Below are 6,600 nucleotides of genomic sequence, written 5' to 3' on the forward strand. Positions count from 1 at the left end.
GCCTCGGGGCGTGTTTCTCAGCGGTGCGCGCTCGATCTACGTCGCAACAACAACGACGACGGCTTTGCGGCGATTTTCACGAGCCGCCTTTCAGTGCCACCCCGAATCCAGAGCGTATACTCAGGATACTCCGCATCACGGCGCCATCTTTATGTTCGCGGCTTGGGTGCGGTGAGTGACAGTCTGCCTAGCGAAGCTTCCTTTTATGACAGATTTTTGGTTTGTTTTGTTTTGTAGAAGCAGCTTGGCTGTCGAAGCTAGTGATCGTCCGGTCCCGGTCCGGGAGCATACTGGTACGTGCACGGCACGTTACCTAACATGCAGGCGCACCTGCACTCGATGAGCTCCCGATGGCTCGTATCCTCGGTGCGCTGGGCTGCGTCCGGGGCCCACGGACTGACCAAGACTGTGCAGCCTTCATTGCACTGGGCGAACGAGAGAACCGACGTGCGAGAGCGAGACAGCTGGCCGTTTGCAGCGCAAGGTGTGGTGCAACAAACCGTTGCAAAACCGGAGAAGTCGAACCGGATTGGATGCAACAGCCCAGGCTCAGCCTGTGGTGTCGGAGGTTTGGTCGGATTGTTGGACAACTGCAACTGCGTCGACACACATAGGCAGCAAAGGCAAAAGATGTGCAATGTCAAAGCGAGACAGCGTGAGAAAGAGAGTGAGAGAGAGAGAGAAAGAGAGTACTGGTGGGCAATGCAATCCTATTGCAGCGATCCAGCGATGGACACGCGCGCACACTTGACGAGCATGCACTCTAGCACCGCTGCTGCATACCGCTACGGAGGCCGACGGTGGCCCCTGGTGTACTGATAAAGTCGTGCCGGGGTTCCCGCCCGAACACGACGGTCGTCATCGTCACAGCACAGGCACATTCCCCTGCTGTCGCTAGCGAAGCAGGCAGTACATACGATTCAGGCGCACGCGTCCAGCGAACGAGTCCAAACCCTTCAGGATACGAGGAAACTCTTGATCTCTCTCTCTCTCTCTTCCTTACGCTCACTGACAACGCAACACAGCACAGCACGTGCCTCTTCTCCCGCACCATTTACTCTCTTTCTCTCTCACCCGCGCGACAGCGGTTTCACTCACGCTCGAGGTTCGCCGTCTGGTTGGATGAAATTGTTGCGCCACGCCAGCCAACGACTTGGCCGAATAGGCGCCGAATTCGCCTGAGCCGAATAGTAGGCGCTTCGTTTTAGATGCCGCCTTGAACTAAGCGAACACGGGCGGGTGTGATATGGTCGGGGTGGTTGCCGAACCTGCAGCCTGTACGAAGCGCAAGGAAATTCCGCCGTCAGTACGCTGCAGGCCCGGTGAAGGTGAAGATGAGTTTTCCTCGTGTGCTCCTCCGGCTCGAGTGTTTCTTGGACAGTGCTGTACGTTGTTCCTGTTCCCTGCTGCTGTTGTTGTCGTTGTTACCAGTGTTGTTGTGTTGTTGTTGTTGTGCCTGCATGGTAGGCTGGTAAAGAGAGAGAGAGAGAGAGCGAGAGAGAGAACAAGAGAAGAATAAGAGGAAGCAAGAAAAGGAGAAACAGAGAGAAAGAGTGACCTACCTTTGCCAGCTCGTCTGCCCCCCCCCGGTATTGCGAGGCATATCTCTCCACATCCCTGGCGAGATCGTGGCCCAGGCACTGACACGGGCACACAGGGCACCCTCGAGCATTCCGGACGTGCTGTGTGCAGCAGCTGCAACCGACGACGACGACGACAGCACGGACTTTTGGTCAGTGGCAGTGCTGTGGACATACGGCTACAACTTCCCGGCATCCACTACGACAAGGGGTTTTGAAGAAGATATCGGGATCGGAAAGGGTACGCACAGTGTGTGTTGTCCCCAAGTCCCACACTGGGGGACACCTTCAACGTAAAAACCGCAACGCAACGGCAGCAAAGACACCTCCGGGACCGCGCAGAGTCCAGGGATAAAGTGTGAGCTCGGGCTCGGCCCGGCGGAAGACAAGCAAGATCCCTTCAATCACCAGCCAGCCAGCTAGCGCACAATCAAACCCTTTAGTGTCCGATCGCGCCTGTATTTGTTTATGTGTGAGTGTGCCTCGTGCTTGTATTGGTGTGTGCCGTGTGTGTGTGTGTGTGTGTGCAAGTCGTGGGTTGTGCGCGGATAGCGGGGCAGCTGGCAGCCAACCAGCCAGCCAACCAGTTCCGCTACGATCAGGATCCAATCAGATCAGGTATGTATTTCTCCTTCTCTAGTGGTGAAGGAGCGCTGGCGTCAACCACTGACATACCCATTATGTGTGTGCGTGTGTGTGTGTGTGTGTGTATGCTTGTCGTTTTGTTGGATGCCGCAGAAGCGAGGTGAGGCTCTCTGTCTTGACTGTCGCCGATGCTCCTCAATTCTTGAAAAAGGAGTAGCCGAAATAAGTCTCCCGAGTCGCGACTTCGGACGGCGACCGTTTGCTTCCGACGATCTGATCTGTGACTCTGCTCATCATCTTCCGGTTTCTACCACCTTTTTCCACCTACCACACACAGGTACCACGCACAGGTCTCCTCATAACCACACGAGTTACGTGTGTACTAACAGCAGCCGCCTCTGCAATCAACCTCGGCGCTGTAGCCGCTGCGCTGCCACAGCCATGGCAGTGCGCAGCCAGCTCTGCGTACGCAGCCAATACAACCGGCCCCGACCGCTCACCGGCGGCGCTGGTGTTGAGCTGTAAGTGTGTGTGTGTGTGTGTGTGTACGGTTGCTCCATCGTACCCCCAGTGGTGTTTGTGCGTCCTGTATGTACGTATGTGTGCCTTCGCGTTGCCGCCCGCAATCAATCAATCGGTCTCGACGGCTGCAGCTCACAGGGATGGACGGACGGTACCAGACCGCACGGCACCATGGTAGGTAGCAAGGTAACGAGGCGAGTGTGACGCGACTCCAGCACGAGTCGATCGTCGATCGTGATCCCGTCGATGGTCGCTCGGTACTGTCCGGACGTCCGGACGGATGCCTTTTGATTCCGATGACAGCTTGCCACGCATGCACGCACGCACGCACGCACTGGCTGTCAGGATTGGAACGGAGGAAGAAGAAGAAGAAGAAGAAGGAGAACTTGCAGAACCTGGTTCCCGGTGAATCATCCCGGCCTCATGGCGCCCGATGGAAACGAGCACACGGGAGAGGGGGTTGGGGGGCGAATAAGGAGTGCGCGTTTTGAGAAGAAATTAGAAACTGTCATCCGGACTTCCGGCTGGTTCCGGGGTTCTGCGTACCCCCGGTCATCAACCGGATCAATATCCGTTGGGTCCGTTCGAGAAAACGGTCCGCGGGTACGGTCTTGCCCGTTGGTGGTAGCGTGCTAAACTCGTGCTCGTGTGCCCATTGCCGACACACACACACACACACACGCAGAGGCCTGTGCTTCCGGCCACACAACACCCAACTTTTGTTCTTGGACCTTTCTTTTCTTGGGCCGTCAGCCGTCGAGTTCCCCCCGCGTTGGTTCTTGCCGGCATCGACTTTTGTTTTATTTCATTTCCGGATGCCAGACCAAGAAGGGTGGGGGCAAGACGATACACATGTGGGCCACGTCGCCAGCCGTCGGCCACGTTTCAACAACAAAATGGCGCTGAAAACGCGGCATCCCGGCCCCAGCTCAAGTGTAATAAGTGCCCCTGACGGTGGGGGCCCAAACATTGTTGTTGTTGCTGTACCAGTAGGCAGTTCGTCGGTTCGGACGAGCAGCTTGGTTGCAGCTCGCTCCCCCGTCTACGTGAATGTCGTGAACGAGGTAACCATTTTTTGGGACCGGGCCGCCCCGGGTTGCACGAAACACGATAAACAAGTTGCTTATTAAACTGCACCCCCCACTGCACCGCACTACGTACCGGAAGGGGGGAGGAGGGGTGTCTGTGGAACACGTGTTTAATTTGGTTTTGGTCGTCGCCGCCGCCGCCACCACCACCGTGCCGAGCTGGTGAGTTGTCAGCTGTCAGCAAACGAACGGAACCAAACAGTTTAGCCAGAATGGTGGATCGCGCACAGCCTAGCGCTTCCACAGCCACCCTGGGCTCTGGGGCGAAGTCTTCGACGCCTTACAACTGCCATGTTCGTAATGGTTTGGTCGCGTTGTTTGGTTGCCGTTGCTGTTACCGTACCGATCTTGTACTGAGTAGCTTTCACAAGAGCCATCTTCTATCGACTTCATTAGTGGGCCCGCCAGCTGCCTACTACCATCACCACCCCTCAACCGCGCATTTTAAAGTCATGCTGCAGATGTGCATTAAACTGTGGCCGTTGCTGTCGATGTCGAAAAGGAGCTCCGAAGGGATTTTGCCTGGACAGGCTGCCGTCAGGCCACCTCTTCCTAATCTGGGCGTCCAAATCTCTCCCAGGAAGTCGGCTGCATTGACGACCGTCATGAGCAGCAGCAGCAGCAGGACCGACGCCGGATGCCCGAATGGGTCTCGCCATAAAAAGATAATGAGCTCCAAATAAAGAGTGCCCTATAGCTGATGGTGGTGATGGTGGTAGCAGGCGCCTGCCTCAAGGGAACGGAGATCTGCCTCGGTTATTGCCTCGTTCGCACCGGAGATCGGACCCTCGGCCGCCCCCGGAAGCCCGGCCATCGCCCGGCTCGAATTAGCCCTTTTTCAGCATCCATCCCCCTCCCTCCGGGGGTGGTGGTGGTGGTTCTGCGGTTCTCTGGATCACTGGCACCCCTCCCTTCCTCCCTCCCCTGCCGCTCCCAATTTTCTGCACATCCTATAACCCTCATCTTCCGATGGTTGCGACGATTTCCGGGGGAAGAATATTTTAATTTTTCATCCAACACCACCGCGTCGCAGTCGCCGTCACCACTTGCAATCTGCCATCGAGATGGAGTGAGAGAGAGAGCTCGAGATGCCCGTTCCTCTGCCAGTTCCATAGACGATAGATCCCCATTCGCCTTATCCGTCGATGGTTTTATGTGCTTATTTGTGTACGTGTGTACGCGTGTGTGTGTGTTTTTTGGGGAGAAATTTAGTGGAAACGTTAAGAGTCGCTGCCAGTGCCGGTTTCCTTATGAAGAATCTCACCTGGGGCGCCCGCACTCGAGGGGTAAGACAGGAAACAGGAGGGGTTGTGCTTTGTGGAGAAGGAAAAGAGTTAGCACTGAATGGCGGGGAGGTGGCTATGCGGTTTAGCTACCACCAGATAATAATAACCATCATAGTTATCTCTGCGACGGAAATAAAATCATTCCAAACGCGCTCCACAGAGCAGCAGCACCAGCAGGAGCAGTAGCAGGAGCAGGAGCAGTAGTGGTAGTAGTAGGTAGCTAGTGGCAGTGCTATCGTCGTCGTAGCACAACGTCACAACCCCAAGAGGGATGAAGACATGATTTATACTCGGTACGCTACGCCGCAGGCCCGCGTGTGGCCTTTGCCTTGGCGAGACGATCCCCTTGAGCCCCGAGTGGCATGTGTGTGTGTGTGTGTGTTAGTGTGCGCTCGTACGTCGTGTGTGCTTAGAGCAGAAGTAGTCACCTGAATCGCCGTAAATCCCTAAGAAGCACGGCCAAAGATCTGGATGGGTTGGTCGCGACCTGCAGGCGCTGTTCCTGCTGCTACTATGGCACGGTATGGTAGCTTACGGGGACATCGTGTCCCGGAAGGATACAAGACGCAAGCGAGTAGCAGCGAGAGCGAAGGGTTGCGTCCTCGGTACGGTCGCTCTAGCTCCTATGGCAATGATGGTCCCGTCTTTTCGGTCGGAACCGGCCGTCGCTCGCTATTCCTGCAATAGCGGTTACCCTCCGATGTTCTTCCCAAGCCGCCGGAAGTTGTCCCGTGGAATGGTGGCGGTGGTGGCGCCGACCATCATGTCGTCGTCGTATGACGGTTTTGACAGTAAAGAGCACTCGTGTGGCGTTCATAATTTTTATTGATTATACGCACGATAAATAATCGCGTTAGTTCGCGGTCTACAACAAAGAAGGGTAGGAGAAGAGGATGGTCGGGGGTGAGGAAAGGGGTTGTAATCACATTCATCCCCTGGTGCCACCCCGTGCCATTCGCGAGAGATGTGAGTTGCGACACAGTTGTTCTGAGATGGCCGAGATCATAACGGGGTGATCCTTCAGCTTCCAACAAATCTCGAGGATTTAAGGATGGTACCGGTCTCGAAAGGACCTTAGCACATCTGCTGGTGGGATGATGGGCATCCAGAGCCGGTGCTGTCCGCTTTGGATATCGTTTCAATTACGAAACAGCCAACAGTCGCTATTTGTCGATGACTTAGGTGGGAACGGAATGTCCGGTATACGAATTCCTCAAACGGGTAACGGAATCGACTGAATTCATTCCCCAGAGCTGAGTAAACCATTAGCTACATCTCTCCCAATTTGCTCAGTAACAGGGGGTTTGTAATAGAAATTTAAACATATAAAATGGCAAAATAACCCATTAAATGTGCCAGAAACTTACAAATATCTTGAACGGGATCTGGGGGGACGATAGAAGAGTTAATACGTACGTAAAATTAATCCCTTCTACCACTTACCCCTTTCAGACAATTGAAATATTCAACCCCTGAAACTATGCATCTTTTTTTTAAAGGAAATGTAGATATTGGCTTTTTACCCAATCGTCTAATCGG

The 6,600-nt window shown here is 54.8% G+C and overlaps 1 protein-coding gene across 1 annotated transcript in view; it reads left to right on the forward strand.

Annotated features, from left to right (window-relative positions):
- Window positions 1-1,365: 1,365 nt before the first annotated feature.
- LOC126580864 (trithorax group protein osa-like) overlaps window positions 1,366-6,600 on the forward strand; it is a 12,822-nt gene continuing 7,587 nt past the window's right edge. The window contains exon 1 of the mRNA XM_050244166.1: window positions 1,366-2,198. The gene's annotated coding sequence lies outside the window, so the exon portion shown is untranslated. The remainder of the gene's footprint in view (window positions 2,199-6,600) is intronic.

The sequence above is a fragment of the Anopheles aquasalis genome, chromosome X (assembly GCF_943734665.1).
Source record: "Anopheles aquasalis chromosome X, idAnoAquaMG_Q_19, whole genome shotgun sequence".
NCBI lineage: Eukaryota > Metazoa > Arthropoda > Insecta > Diptera > Culicidae > Anopheles > Anopheles aquasalis.